The 16,769-nt window shown below is 44.6% G+C and overlaps 1 protein-coding gene across 2 annotated transcripts in view; it reads left to right on the forward strand.

Annotated features, from left to right (window-relative positions):
• xrcc5 (X-ray repair complementing defective repair in Chinese hamster cells 5) overlaps nucleotides 1-16,769 on the forward strand; it is a 344,097-nt gene that overhangs the window by 60,929 nt on the left and 266,399 nt on the right. The window lies entirely within an intron of this gene.

Genomic DNA, 16,769 nt, shown 5'->3' on the forward strand with positions numbered 1-16,769 from the left:
AACGGAGATCTGAAGTAAGTTTTCAAAATCATGAGCGGGGCGAGATGGTAGATAGGGAGAAGTTGTAAAAGGAACAAGAACAAGATAGCATAGGTTTAAAGTGATGTGCAAAAGTAACAAGTGATGTGAGATTCGAAAAAGGATGGAGGAGTGGCTCTGCCAATTAAAGGTGATATTAGCGCTATAGGGAGGAATGACCCAAACACACAAGCCAGGATGTAGAAACAGTCAGCACAGAGGTAAGGAATTACAAAGGGAAGAGGTCACTTGTAGGAGTTGTGTACAGGATGAACAGTTGCCATATCACACTGTGATGTATCCAGGTAGGATACTTCCTACTTCGGAGAGAAAGTGGGAGAATGGGGTTGAGAAACTTATTAGCCATGATTGAATGGTGGAGCAGACTCGATAGGCTGAGTGGTCTAATTTCTGTTCCTTTGTCTTATGGATGTCTAACAGAAACTACATGAATTGGGTACACATTATGTGCGGCACGGTAGCACAGTGGTTAGCACTGCTGCCTCAGGTGCCAGAGACTCGGGTTCAATTCCCGCCTCAGGTGACTGACTGTGTGGAGTTTGCACATTCGTCCTGTATCTGTGTGGGTTTCCTTCAGGTGCTCTGGTTTCCTCCCACAGGCCAAAAATGTGCAGGTTAGGTAAACATAGCCATGCTAAATTGCCCGTAGTGTTAGGAGCAGGGGTAAATGTAGGAGAATGGGTCTGGGTGGGTGTGCTTTGGCGGGTCGGTGTGGACTTGTTAGGCCGAAGGGCCTGTTTCCACACTGTAAGTAAGTAAGTAATCTAAAAATAATGGGAGCTTGTCCAAAGGGTACAGCAGTTATGATGGATTGTAACCTACACATAGACTGCAAAAATCACATGGAAAACAGTAGTGAAGATGAGGAATTCATTGATTGTTTTTGGGACAGTTTCTTAGACCCACCATGTTACTGCATCAATCAGAGAGCAGGCTATACTAGATCTGGTTTTGACCAACAAAGGGGTATACTTGCTGACATCATAGGGAAAGCACCCACAGATAGCAGCAACCATAATGCGATTGAATTTTACATACAGTTTAAGGGAGAGAAATGTCCAAGGCTGGAATTTTGAATTTAAACTAGGACAATTATGAAGGCTTGAAAGCAAAGAACAAAGAAGTACAGTACAGGAACAGGCCCTCAGGCCCTTTGACCCTGCAAGCCTGTGCTGATCATCATGCCCTAACTAAACTAAAAAACAAACCTTTTGTCCTTATTTGGGCTTTATCCCTCTATTCCCTCCCTATTCATATAAACATCCAGATGTCTTTTAAATGTTGCCAATGTGCCTGCTTCCACCACCTCTTCTGACTGTTCCTACCACTTGTGTGTAAAACGTCTCTCGCACATCTCCCTTTACCGCTGTCACCTTGAACCTGTGCCCTCTTGAAATTGAAACCTCAACCCTGAGGCAAAAACAGAGCCGTCAAAAGTTGTCAGTCTAGTTGTGCAAGGCCTTTTGGGATTGAACGAACATACAATGATAGAATTCCTCATCAAGATGGAGAGTAGCAAAGTTAATTAGAGTCACAGAGTTGTACAGACCTTTTGGTCCAACCCGTCCATGCCGACCAGATATCCCAACCCAATCTAGTCTCACCTGCCAGCACCCGGCCCATATCCTTCCAAACCCTTCCTATTCATATACCCATCCAAATGCCTCTTAAATATTTTAATTGTAGCAGCTTCCACCATTTCCTCTGGCAGCTCATTCGATACACGTACCACCCTCTGTGTGAAAAAGTTGCCCCTTAGGTCTCTTTTAGATCTTTCCCCTCTCACCCTAAACCTATGCCCTCTAGTTCTGGACTCCCCGACCCCATGAAAAAGACTTTGCCTATTTACCCTATCCATGCGCCTCATAATTTTGTAAACCTCTATAAGGGCACCCTCTTCCTCCAATGTTCCATGGAAAACAGCCCTAGCCCGTTCAGTCTCTCTCTATAGCTCAAATCCTCCAACCCTGGCAATATCCTTGTAAATCTTTTCTGAACCCTTTCAAGTTTCACAATATCAATAGGAAGGAGACCAGAATTGCACACAATATTCCAACAGTGGCCTAACCAATGTCCTGTACAGCTGCAACATGACCTCCCAACACCTGTCCTCAATATTCTGACCAATAAAGGAAAGCATACCAAACGCCTTCTTCATTATCCTATCTACCTGCGACTCCACTTTCAAGGAGCTATGAACCTGCACTCCAAGGTCTCTTTGTTCAGCAACACTCCCTAGGACCTTACCATTAAGTGTATAAGTCCTGTTAAGATTTGCTTTCCCAAAATGCAGCACCTCGCCTTTATCTGAATTAAACTCCATCTGCCACTTCTCAGCATATTTTCTACTGCAACACCGCTACATTTAAACTAAGTAGCGGCGGGGGGGGGGAACAAACTGGATGTTTAAAAAGGAAATTGAAGGGAAAGTTAGAACAAGAGAAGTCAAGAAAGACAACTATATCAATGAGGCAGAAAACTTGGTAAGGGATCATGCTGTAAGGTTCAGTGAAATAGGGGTTGATGGGAAGGGACAGAGCAGTAACAAATTAAAAATACTATATGTCAATGCACGAAGCATTAGACATAAGATGGACAAGCTTGAGGCTCTTTTGGAAATTGGCAGATACGATATTGTGGGGATAACTGAGACGTGGCTTCAAGTGGACAGGGCCTGGGAAATGAATATTCAAGGCTACATGTGCTATCGTAAGGACAGACTGACGGGCAGAGGGGGTGGTGTGGCCTTGTTGGTAAGGGAGGATATTCAGTCCCTTACGCGGGGGGATCTAGAGTCAGGGGATGTAGAGTCAGTGTGGATAGAGCTGCGAAATCCTAAGGGTAAAAAGACCCTCTTGGGAGTCATCTACAGGCCCCCAAACAGTAGTCTGGATGTCAGATGTAAGATGATATTACAGTTATTATGGGGAATTTTAACATGCGGGTAGACTGGGAGAATCAGGATGGTATTGGACCTCAAGAAAGAGACTTTGTGGAGTGCCTCTTAAGATGGATTCTTAGAGCAGCTGGTGCTGGAGCCGACCAGGGAGAAGGCAATTCTGGATCTGGTATTGTGTAATGAACCAGAATTGGTCAGAGACCTCGAAGTGAAGGAGCCATTGGGAAGTAGTGACCATAATACATTAAGCTTCAATCTGCAATTTGAGAGGGAGAGGGTACAGTCAGAAGTGTCAGTACTTCTGTTGAATAAAGGGAACTATGGAGCTATGAGGGAGGATCTGGCCAAAGTTCAATGGTGCAATACCTTAGCAGGGATGACCGTGGAGGAACAATGACGGATATTTCTGTGTGTAATGCAGAAGTTGCAGGATCAGTTCATTCCTAAAAGGAAGATATATCCCATGAGGAGGCATGGGCGGCCGTGGCTGACGAGGGAAGTTAAGAAACATATAAAGTTAAAAGAGAAAAAGTATAACATAGCAAAGATAAGTGGGAAAACAGAGGACTGGGAAGCTTTTAAAGAGCAACAGAGGATTACTAAGAAGGAAATATGCAGAGAAAAAATGAAGCACGAAGATAAACTGGCCAATAATATAAAGGAGGATAGTAAAAGCTTTTTTAAGTATGTGCAAGGCAAAAAAATGGTTAGGACTAAAATTGGATCCTTGAAGACAGAAACAGGGGAATATATTACGGGGAACAAAGAAATGACAGAAGAATTAAGTGGGTACTTCAGATCTGTGTTCACTGGGGAAGACATAAGCAATCTCCCTGAGTTAACAGTGGCTGAAGGACCTGAACTTAAGGGAATCTGTATTTGCCAGGATTTGGTGTTGGAGAGACTGTTAAGTCTAAAGGTTGATAAGTCTCTGGAGCCTGATGGTCTACATCCCAAGGTACTGAAGGAGGTGGCTCGGGAAATCATGGATGCGTTGGTGATTATTTTCCAGAGTTCGATAGATTCGGGGTCGGTTCCTGAGGATTGGAAGGTGGCTAATGTTATACCACTTTTTAAGAAAGGTGGGAGAGAGAAAGCAGGAAATTATAGACCAGTCCGTCTAACCTCAGTGGTGGGAAAGATGCTGGAGTCTATTGTAAAGGATGAAATTACGGCACATCTGGATAGTAGTAACAGGATAGGACAGAGTCAGCATGGATTTATGAAGGGGAAATCATGCTTGACTAATCTTCTGGAGTGTTTTGAGGATGTAACTCTGAAGATGGACGAGGGAGATCCAGTAGATGTAGTGTACCTGGACTTCCAGAAAGCTTTTTATAAAGTCCCACACAGGAGGTTAGTGAGTAAACTTAGGGCGCATGGTATTGGGGGCAAAGTAGTAGATTGGATTGAAAATTGGTTGGCTGATAGGAAACAAAGGGTAGTGATAAACGGCTCCATTTCGGAATGGCATGCAGTGACCAGTGGGGTACCGCAGGGATCCGTGCTGAGACCGCAGCTTTTTACAATATATGTTAATGATACAGAAGATGGTATTAATAGTAATATTAGCAAATTTGCTGATGATACAAAGCTGGGTGGCAGGGTGAAATGTGAGGAGGATGTTAGGAGATTACAGAGTGACCTGGACAGGTTAGGTGAGTGGTCAGATGCATGGCAGATACAGTTTAATGTGGATAAATTTACGGTTATCCACTTTGGTGGCAAGAACAGGAAGGTAGGTTACTACCTAAATGGAGTCAATTTAGGTAAAGGGGCAGTACAAAGAGATCTGGGTGTTCTTGTACACCAGTTAATAAAGGTAAGCATGCAGGTACAGCAGGTAGTGAAGAAGGCTAATTGCATGCTGGCCTTCATAACAAGAGGCATTGAATATAGAAGCAAAGAGGTTCTTCTGCAGCTGTACAGGGCCCTGGTGAGATCACAGCTGGAGTACTGTGTGCAGTTCTGGTCTCCAAATTTGAGGAAAGACATTCTGGCTGTTGAGGGAGTGCAGCGTAGGTTCACGAGGTCAATTTCTGGAATGGCGGGATTATCTTACACTGAAAGACTGAAGTGACTGGGCTTGTATACCCTTGAGTTTAGAAGACTGAGAGGGGATCTGATTGAGACATATAAGATTATGAAAGGATTTGACACTCTGGCAGCAGGAAACATGTTTCCGCTGATGGGTGAGTGCCGAACCAGAGGACATAGCTTAAAAATACGGGGTAGACCATTTAGGACAGAGATGAGGAGAAACTTCTTTGCCCAGAGAGTGGTGGCTGTGTGGAATGCTCTGCCCCAGAGGGCAGTGGAGGCCCAGTCTCTGGATTCATTTAAGATAGAGTTGAATAGAGCTCTCAAAGATAGTGGAATCAAGGGTTATGGAGATAAGACAGGAAGCGGATACTGATTAGGAATGATCAGCCATGATCATATTGAATGGTGGTGCAGGCTCGAAGGGCTGAATGGCCTACTCCTGCACCTATTGTCTATTGTCTATTATCTATTGTTTGTTGGCCCATCTGGCCCAGATCCTGTTGTTACCTGAGGTAACCCTCTTCGCTGTCCACTACACCTCCAATTTTGGTGTCATCTGCAAACTTACTAACTGTACCTCTTATGCTCGCATCCAAATCATTTATGTAAATGACAAAAAGTAGAGGACCCAGCATCGATCCTTGTGTCACTCCACTGGTCACAAGTCTCCAGTCCGAAAAACAACCCTCCACCACCACCCTCGGTCTTCTATCTTTGAGCCAGTTCTGTATCCAAATGGCTAGTTCTCCCTGTATTCCATGAGATCTAATCTTGCTAATCAGTCTCCCATTGGGAACCTTGTCGAACGCCTTACTGAAGTCCATATAGATCACATCTATTGCTCTGCCCTCATCTATTCCTCTTTGTTCCTTCTTCAAAAAACTCAATCATGTTTGTGAGACATGATTTCCCATGCACAAAGCCATGTTGACTATCCTAATCAGTCCTTGCCTTTCCAAATACATGTACATCCTGCCCCTCAGGATTCCCTCCAACAACTTGCCCACCAATGACGTCAGGCTCAACGGTCTGTTGTTCCCTGGTTTGCCTTTACTGTCTTTCTTAAACTGTGGCACCATGTTTGCTAACTTCCAGTCTTTCGGCACCTCACCTGTGTCTATCAATGACACAAATATCCCAACAAGAGGTCCAGCTTCTCTAGCTTCCCACAGAGTTCTCGGGTACATCTGATCAGGTCCTGGGATTTATCCACCTTTTCCCTTTTCAAGACATCCAGCACTTCCTCCTCTCTAATCTGGACATTTTGCAAGATGTCACCATCTATTTCCCTACAGTCTATATCTTCCATATCCTTTTCCACAGTAAATACTGATGCAAAATATTCATTTAGCATCTCCCCCATTTTCTGCGGCTCCACACAAAGACCGCCTTGCTGATCTTTGAGGGGCCCTATTCTCTCCCTAGTTACCCTTTTGTCCTTAATATATTTGTGAAAACCCTTTGGATTCTCCTTAATTCTATTTGCCAAAGCTATCTCATGTCCCCTTTTTGCCCTCCTGATTTCTCTCTTAATTTTACTCCTACTTTCTTTATACTCTTCTAAGGATTCACTCAATCTATCCTGTCTACACCTGACATATGCTTCCTTTTTCTTAACCTAACTCTCAATTTCTTTAGTCATCCAGCACTCCCTATACCTACCAGCTTTTCCTTTCACTCTGACAGGAATATACTTTCTCTGGATTCTTGTTATCTCATTTCTGAAGGCTTCCCATTTTCCAGCCATCCCTTTACCTGCAAACATCTGCCTCCAATCAGCTTTTGAAAGTTCTTGCCTAATACTGTCAAAATTGGCCTTTCTCCAATTTAGAACTTTAACTTTTAGATCTGTTCTGTCCTTTTCCATCACTATTTTAAAACGAATAGAATTATGGTCGCTGGCCCCAAAGTGCTCTCCCACTGACACCTCAGTCACCTGCCGTGCGTTATTTCCCAAGAATAGGTCAAGATTTGCACCTTCTCTAGTCGGTACATCCACATACTGAATCAGACTACGTTTCAGAACCTAAATAGAAGAAATTAAAATGGGTATGAGGCATGAATTGGCTATGATAAATTGAGGAGCAATACTGAAAGCGACAGTGGAAAGGCAATGGCAGACATTCAAATGGATGAAATACAAGTGCATGGATGAAATACAAGTATTGTTCATTCCTGTCTGGCACAAAAACCAAATGGGAAAGGTGGCCAAACCATGGCTTATAAGGGAAATTAGAAAGAGTTAGATCCAAGGAAGAGGTATACAAATTGGTCAGAAAGAAAGAACAGATCAGAGGAGTGGGAGCAGTTTAGAATTCAGCAGAGGAGGACAATCAGATTGATTGAGAAAGGCAAAGTAGAGTACAAGAATAAGTTTGCAGAGTTCCTAAAAGCCGATTGTAAAAGTTTCTCTAGGTATGGGAAGAGAAAATGACTGAAGACAAATTTAGGTGACTTACAGTCAGAAATGGGAATTTATAATTGGGAACAAAGAAATGGCCAGTCAATAAATACAGACATCAGTTCTGTGCTCTGAAACAAGGACAAAAATACATACCAGAGATGTAAGTGAACAGAGTTTAATGAGAGGGAAGTCATGAAAGAAATCAGTTTTGTAGAGAAATAGTGTTGGGGCCCTTGACGGTATTGAATACCAATAAATTCCAAGGTCCTGTGACACTAGAAACAGTGAATGCATTGATGGTCATCTTCCAAGATTTTATAGGCTGTGGAACAGTTCCTTCATCTTGGACGGGAGTTAATGTAACCCATCTATTTAAGAAAAGGATGTAGAGATGAGAAAAGGAATCACAGATGAGTCAGCTTGACATTGCTAGTGAGGAAAATGCTAGAGTCCATTTTAAAATACTTAATAGCTGAACATTTAGAAAATCGTGGCAGGATCGGACAAAGTCAGCATGCACTAGCCAAAACACATGCAGGAAGAATGTTCCTAATGGTGGCAGAGTTCAGAACCAGTGTCATAGACTAAGGTTATGAGGTAAATCATGTAGGACTAAGATGAGGAGAAATTACTTCACCCAGACAGTGGTGAGTCGTAGTTTCCTACACGATGCCTCCCTTTTTGAATACATGAATTACGTAAACTGGTTTTGTCTTGGATTTGCTTTGTATTGTATTAAATACTTCTTTGCACATCCTCTGTCGCACTTCAATTGTTTTACCCAGTAGCAGATTTTCCAGTTTACCATGGACAGTCTCTGTGTCATCTTGCTAATGTAGGCCTTACTTCAATCTAAAGCTCTAGTCGCTGATAAAGCTTTTCACTCTCAAATGCTACATTGAACTCAATCAGAGGAATGGCAGTCTTTCAGGAACTAACAGCAAATGACTAAAAAGCTAACAAAGAGGGAGTAAATTGATTGTGAAAGTAAATTAACAGGAAATAAAGAAACAAACAGCAAGTGCTTTCAAAGAAATACAAAAAGGAAAATGATACTTGAAGTAAATATGGGACCGTTGGTGGATGCGATTAGGGAATTTATAGTGGTGAACAGGGAATAGGGAGATAACTTAAATTGAATCGGTCTTCATATGGATGATACTAAAGTGAGGACTGCAGATGCTGGAGATTAGTGTCGAGAATGTGGTTCTGGAAAAGCACAGCAGGTCAGGCAGCATCGAGGAGCAGAAGAATTGATGTTTTGGGCACAAGCCCTTCATCAGGAATGTTGCCTGTAACATTGATTCTCCTGCTGTTCCAGTGCTGCCTGACCTGCTGTGCGTTTCCAGCCCCGCATTCTCCGCATACCATATATAATACAGCTGAAAGAAAGCGTAAGCTAGGGACTATGTATTTGACAAACCGACGGAATAGACAAGATGCCAAGAGAGACAAGTTGCCAAGACCTTTTGGCCTGCATCTAAGGGTTTTTAGAGGATGTGACTGAATTGATACTGGAGACATTAGTCGAAATATTAGTCATAGTCATAAAAAAGTACAGCACAGAAACAGACCCTTTGGTCCAACTCATCCATGCCAGCTAGATATCCCAACCCAATCTAGTCCCACCTGCCAGCATCCGGCCTATATCCCTCCAAACCCTTCCTATTCATATACCCATCCAAATGTCCTTTAAATGTTGCAATTGTATTAGCCTGCACCACTTCCTCTGGCAGCTCATTCCATACATGTACCTCCTTCTGTGAATAAATTGCTCCTTAGGTCTCTTTTATATCTTTCCCCTCTCACCCTAAACCTATGCCCTCTAGTTCTGGACTCCCCCACTCAGGGAAATGACTTTGTCTATTTATCCTATCCATGCCCCTCATAATTTTGTAAACCTCTATCAGGTCACCCCTCAGCCTCCAACTGTCCAGGGAAAACAGCCCCACCTCAGCCTGTTCAGCTTCTCCCTATAGCTCAAATCCTCCAACCCTGGCAACATCTTTGTAAATCTTTTGTGAACACATTCAAGTTTCGCAACATCTTTCTGATAGGAAGGAGACCAGAATTGCATGGAATATTCCAACAGTGGCCTAACCAATGTCCTGTACAGCCACAACATGACCTCCCAACTTCTGTACTCAATAAATATTCTTAAACTTAATGAATTTGGAGGGTTCCAGAAGATTAGAAAACCACTAATATGACACCCCTATTCAAGAAGGGATGGAGGCAGAAAGCAGGAGGCTGTAGGACAGTTAGCCTGACATCTTCTGTTGGGAAAATGCTAGCATCTGTTATTAAGGTGAAATAACATAGCATTTCAAAGCTTAACACTATCAAACATAGTCAACTTAATTTTGTGAAAGGTAATCATATTTGACAAATTTGCTGGAGTTCTTTGAAGATATAGCAAGTAAAGTTGATAAAAGGAAACTGATACGTGTTTGAATTTCCAGAAGGCATTCAATAAGGTTCCAATGAAAAAGTTATTGCATAAGTTAGGAGCTCATAATATTGAGGATTGGTCAACAGGCAGAAGGTAGAGAGTGAGGATTCATGGGTCCTCTCCAGGTTGTGTTGGGTCCACTGCTGTTCATCATTTTCATAAACGACCTGGATGAGGGCTTAGAAGGGTGGGTTAGTAAATTTGCGGACGACACTAAGGTCGGTGGAGTTGTGGATAGTGACGAAGGATGTAGTAGGTTGCAGAGAGACATAGATAGGATGCAGAGCTGGGCTGAGAGGTGGCAATGTTTAATGTGGACAAGTGTGAGGTGATACGCTTTGGCCAGAGTAATCGGAATGCAAAGTACTGGGCTAACAGTAGGTTTCTTGGGACTGCAGATGAGCAGAGAGATCTCGGTGTCCATGTACACAGATCTTTGAAAGTTGCCACCAGATTGACAGGGTTGTTAAGAAAGCATACAATGTTTTGGTCTTTATTAATAGAGGGATTGAGTTCCGGAACCAGGAGGTTATGCTGCAGCTGTACAAAGCTCTGGTATGACCACCTTTTGGAATATTGTGTACAGTTCTGGTCACCGCATTATAAGAAGGATGTGGAAGCTTTGGAAAGGGTGCAGAGGAGATTTACTAGGATGTTACCTGGTATGGAGGGAATGTCTTACGAGGAAAGGCTGAGGGCCTTGAGGCTGTTCTTGTTAGAGAGAAGAAGGTTGAGAGGTGACTTAATAGAGACATACAAGATAATCAGAGGGTTAGATAGGGTGGACAGGGAGAGCCTTTTTCCAAGTATGTGGACGGCAAACATGAGGGGACACAACTTTAAAGTGAGGGGAGATAGATATATAAGACAGATGTCAGAGGTAGTTTCTTTACTCAGAGTAGTAAGGGTATGGAATGCTTTGCCTGAAGTCGCCAAGTTTAAGTGCATTTAAGTCATCATTGGACAGGCAAATGGACGTACATGGAATAGTGTAGGTGGGATGGGCTTCAGATTAGTATGACATGGTGGCGCAACATCGAGGGCCGAAGGGCCTGTACTGCGTTGTAATGTTCTATGTTCTATGAAAAGAAAGAAGCAATTGTGTGCCAGCAGGATCAATCATAGAACATAGAACAATACAGCACAGTGCAAACCCTTTGGCCCTCGATGTTATGCTGACTATTTATCCTACGCTAAGATCAAACTAACTGACATACCCTTCATTGAACTATCATCCATTTGCTGATCCAAGACTCTCTTAAATGTTCCCACTGTATCTGACTCTATTACCATCACTGGCAGTGCATTCCACGCACCTACCACTCTCTGTGTAAAGAACTGACCTCTGACATCTCCCCTAAACCTTCTTTCAAATCTTAAAATTATGCCCACTTGTGATAGCATTTTTTTAGATTAGATTACTTACAGTGCGGAAACAGGCTGTTCGGCCCAACAATCCACACTGACCTGCCGAAGCGCAACCCACCCAGACCCATTTCCCTACATTTACCCCTTCACCTAAAACTACGGGCAATTTAGCATGGCCAGTTCACCTAACATTTTTGGACTGTGGGAGGAAACCGGAGCACCCGGACGAAACCCATGCAGACACGGGGAGAATGTGCAAACTCCACACACAGTCGCCTGAGGCGGGAATTGAACCCGGGTCTCTGGCGCTGTGAGGCAGCAGTGCTAACCACTGTGCCACCGTGCTGCCCACTGCTAACCACTGTGCCACCGTGCCGCCCACCTTTCTGCCCTGCGAATAAGTCTCTGACTATTCACTCTATCTTTGAGGATGTGACTAGAAACGTTGATGAGGGTCGAGCTGTGGATGAGGTGTATATGGACTTCAGCAAGGCGTTTGATAAGGTTCCCCATGGTAGGCACATTCAGAAGGCCAGGAGGAAAAGAATAGAGGGGAACTTAGCTGTCTCTCGGAAGACTTCGCGACGGCTGGTGGGTAAGTTTGGTCGCTTATTTATTAGTTAAAAATTTAAAGTTTTCCTTCAAAAAAGCGGTAGCAGACCCGGAAGGCGCGCTAGGTTACCTGGGTAAGGTTTTTTTTCTCTCTCCCCTTATTTAAACGCGGGCTCCGAGTTTTAGGCCTCAGTCTCTCGGAAGACTTCGCGACGGCTGGTGGGTAAGTTTGGTCGCTTATTTATTAGTTAAAAATTTAAAGTTTTCCTTCAAAAAAGCGGTAGCAGACCCGGAAGGCGCGCTAGGTTACCTGGGTAAGGTTTTTTTTCTCTCTCCCCTTATTTAAACGCGGGCTCCGAGTTTTAGGCCTCAGTCTCTCGGAAGACTTCGCGACGGCTGGTGGGTAAGTTTGGTCGCTTATTTATTAGTTAAAAATTTAAAGTTTTCCTTCAAAAAAGCGGTAGCAGACCCGGAAGGCGCGCTAGGTTACCTGGGTAAGGTTTTTTTTCTCTCTCCCCTTATTTAAACGCGGGCTCCGAGTTTTAGGCCTCAGTCTCTCGGAAGACTTCGCGACGGCTGGTGGGTAAGTTTGGTCGCTTATTTATTAGTTAAAAATTTAAAGTTTTCCTTCAAAAAAGCGGTAGCAGACCCGGAAGGCGCGCTAGGTTACCTGGGTAAGGTTTTTTTTCTCTCTCCCCTTATTTAAACGCGGGCTCCGAGTTTTAGGCCTCAGTCTCTCGGAAGACTTCGCGACGGCTGGTGGGTAAGTTTGGTCGCTTATTTATTAGTTAAAAATTTAAAGTTTTCCTTCAAAAAAGCGGTAGCAGACCCGGAAGGCGCGCTAGGTTACCTGGGTAAGGTTTTTTTTCTCTCTCCCCTTATTTAAACGCGGGCTCCGAGTTTTAGGCCTCAGTCTCTCGGAAGACTTCGCGACGGCTGGTGGGTAAGTTTGGTCGCTTATTTATTAGTTAAAAATTTAAAGTTTTCCTTCAAAAAAGCGGTAGCAGACCCGGAAGGCGCGCTAGGTTACCTGGGTAAGGTTTTTTTTCTCTCTCCCCTTATTTAAACGCGTAGGCGAGTCACCCGAGGCACTACACGAGTAGTGCCTCCCACCCTTCCACCTCCTCTAACCTAATAATAAGACCAATTGTGACTAGCGGGTAAGTGCTGCATTTTCCTTGTTTGTTTCTTTAGATTTAGTTGGTTTTTGTTGTTTTTTTTTAAGGAAAGCTTACTTTTAGAGGGATGGCAGTGCAGAGAGGGCAATGTTCCTCTTGCAACATGTATGAGGTGAGGGAAGCCATTAGCGTCCCTGCTGAGTACACTTGCAAGAAGTGCACCCATCTCCAGCTCCTCCAAACCCGTGTTAGGGAACTGGAGCTGGAGTTGGATGAACTGCGGATCATTCGGGAGGCAGAGGAGGTCATAGATCGGAGCTATAGGCAAGTAGTTACTCCGAAAGTTCAAGATAGATGGGTGACAGTGAGGGGGAGTGGGAGGAGGAAGCCAGTGCAGGGACCCCCTGCGGTCATTCCCCTCAAGAACAAGTATACCGTTTTGGATACTTGTGGGGGGGATGACTTACCAGGGGCAAGCAACGAGGTTCAGGCCTCTGGCACGGAGCCTGGCCCCGTTGCTCAGAAGGGTAGGGTGGAGAAAGGTAGAGCAATAGTTCTTGGGGACTCGATAGTGAGGGGTACAGACAGACGGTTTTGTGGGGGCGACAGGGACTCACGTTTGGTATGTTGCCTCCCAGGTGCAAGGGTACGTGATGTCGCTGATCGTGTTTTCCGGGTCCTTAAGGGGGAGGGGGAGCAGCCCCAGATCGTGGTCCACGTTGGCACCAACGATATAGGTAGGAAGAAGGGTGAGGATGTCAGACAGGCTTTCAGGGAGCTAGGTTGGAAGCTCAGAGTTAGAACAAACAGAGTTGTAGTCTCTGGTTTGTTACCCGTGCCACGTGATAGAGAGTCGAGGAACAGGGAGAGAGAGCAGTTAAATGCGTGGCTACAGGGATGGTGCAGGAGGGAGGGATTCCGGTTTCTGGACAACTGGGGTCCTTTCTGGGGAAGGTGGGACCTCTATAAAAAGGATGGTCTACACTTGAACCTGAGGGGCACCAGTATCCTTGGGGGGAGGTTTGCTAGTGCTCTTTGGGAGGGTTTAAACTAACTCCGCGGGGGCATGGGAACCAGGACTGTAGCTTTAGGGTACAGGACCTTGAGTGTAGGGAGGTTAGGAATAATGCAGCGATCTCTAAGGAGGGTGCCTGTAACCAGAAAGGTGGATTGAAGTGTGTATACTTCAATGCCAGAAGTATAAGGAATAAGGTAGGTGAACTTGCAGCGTGGGTTGGTACCTGGGACTTCGATGTTGTGGCCATTACAGAGACGTGGGTAGAACAGGGACAAGAATGGCTGTTGCACGTTCCAGGGTTCAAATGTTTTAGTAGGATCAGACATGGGGGTAAAAAAGGGGGAGGCGTGGCATTACTTGTCAAAGACAGTATCACAGCAGTGGAATGGACGATGGAAGAGGACTTGCCATCTGAGGTAGTTTGGGCTGAGGTTAGAAATAGGAAAGGTGAGGTCACCCTGTTAGGTGTTTTCTACAGGCCTCCTAATAGTCCTAGAGAAGTAGAGGATAATATTGCGAGGATGATTCAGGAAAAGAGTGAAGGTAGCAGGGTGGTTGTTATGGGGGACTTTAACTTCCCAGATATTGACTGGGAGAGCTATAGCTCGAGTTCATTAGATGGGTCGGTGTTTGTACAATGCGTGCAGGATGGTTTCCTGACACAATATGTCGACAGGCCAACAAGAGGGGAGGCTATATTGGATTTGGTTCTAGGTAATGAACCAGGCCAGGTGTTAGACTTGGAGGTAGGTGAGCACTTCGGGGACAGTGACCACAACTCGGTGACTTTTACTTTAGTGATGGAGAGGGATAATCGTGCGCCGCAGGGCAAGAGCTATAGCTGGGGGCAGGGAAATTATGATGCAGTGAGGCATGACTTAGGATGTGTGGATTGGAAAAACAGGCTTCAAGAGAAGAACACTAATGAGATGTGGGGATTGTTCAAGGAGCAGCTACTGCGTGTCCTCGATAGGTATGTACCAGTCAGGCATGGTGTAAAGGGCCTTGTGAGGCAGCCGTGGTTTAGTAAGGAATTGGAGTCCCTTGTGAAAGGGAAGAAGGCGGCATATGTAAAGATGAGGCGTGTAGGTTCAGTAGGGGCGATTGAGAGTTATAAGGTAGCCAGGAAGGAGCTAAAGAGGGAGCTAAGAGAAGCGAGAAGGGGACATGAAAAGTCTTTAGCTGGTAGGATTAGGGAAAACCCAAAGGCTTTCTATAGGTATGTCAAGAATAAAAGGATGACTAGGGTAGGTATCGGTCCAGTCAAGGATAGTAGTGGGAAGTTGTGTGTGGAGGCGGAGGAGATTGGAGAGACATTAAATCAGTACTTTTCATCAGTATTCACTCAGGAACAGGACACTGTTGCTGATGTGAATATGGAATCACAATTAATTAGAATGGATGCCCTGGAAATATGCAGGGAAGAGGTTTTGGGAATATTGGAAAGGATGAATATAGATAAGTCTCCTGGGCCTGATGGCATTTACCCCAGGATCCTATGGGAAGCTAGGGAGGAGATAGCAGAGCCATTGGCCTGGATTTTTATGTCGTCGTTGTCAACGGGAATAGTACCAGAGGACTGGAGGATAGCGAATGTGGTCCCATTGTTCAAGAAAGGGAGTAGGGATAGACCGAGTAACTATAGGCCAGTGAGTCTGACTTCAGTGGTGGGCAAAGTCTTAGAGAGAATGGTAAGGGATAAGATTTATGAACATCTGGGTAGGAATAACGTGATCAGGGATAGCCAGCATGGTTTTGTGAAGGGCAGGTCGTGCCTCACAAACCTTATTGAGTTCTTTGAGAAGGTGACCAAGGAAGTGGATGAGGGTAAAGCAGTAGATGTTGTGTATATGGATTTTAGTAAGGCGTTCGATAAGGTTCCCCATGGTAGGCTAATGCTAAAACTTCGGAGGTATGGCATTGAGGATACATTAGAGGTTTGGATTAGGAATTGGCTGGCTGGAAGGAGACAGAGGGTAGTAGTTGATGGATTATGTTCATCTTGGAGCGCAGTTACTAGCGGTGTACCACAAGGATCTGTTTTGGGACCATTGCTTTTTGTTATCTTTATAAATGATCTAGAGGAAGGACTTGAAAGCTGGGTAAGCAAGTTTGCGGATGACACAAAAGTCGGTGGAGTTGTGGATAGTGAGGAAGGAAGTGGTAGTTTACAGCGGGATATAGATAAGTTGCAGAGCTGGGCGGAAATGTGGCAAATGGAATTCAATGTAGCTAAGTGCGAAGTCGTTCACTTTGGTAGGAATAACAAGATGATGGATTACTGGGCTAATGGTAGGCTACTTGGTAGTGTGGATGAGCAGAGGGATCTTGGTGTCCATGTACACAGATCTCTGAAAGTTGCCACCCAGGTAAATAGTGCTGTGAGGAAGGCATATGGAGTACTGGGCTTTATTGGCAGAGGAATTGAGTTCCGGAGTCCTGAGGTCATGTTGCAGTTGTATAAGACTCTGGTGCGGCCTCATCTGGAGTATTGTGTGCAGTTTTGGTCGCCATACTATAGGAAGGATGTGGAAGCTTTAGAACGAGTGCAGAGGAGGTTTACCAGGATGTTGCCTGGAATGGTAGGAAAATCTTATGAGGAAAGGCTGAGGCACTTGGGGCTGTTCTCATTGGAGAAGAGAAGGTTTAGGGGAGATCTGATAGAAGTGTATAAGATGATTAGGGGTTTAGATAGGGTAGATACTAAGAACCTTTTACAGCTAATGGAGTCAGGTGTTACTAGGGGACATAGCTTTAAATTAAGGGGTGGTAGGTATAGGACAGATGTTAGGGGTAGATTCTTCACACAGCGGGTTGTGAGTTCATGGAATGCCCTGCCCGTATCAGTGGTGAACTCTCCTTCTTTATGGTCATTT

The sequence above is a fragment of the Hemiscyllium ocellatum genome, chromosome 7 (genome assembly GCF_020745735.1).
Source record: "Hemiscyllium ocellatum isolate sHemOce1 chromosome 7, sHemOce1.pat.X.cur, whole genome shotgun sequence".
NCBI lineage: Eukaryota > Metazoa > Chordata > Chondrichthyes > Orectolobiformes > Hemiscylliidae > Hemiscyllium > Hemiscyllium ocellatum.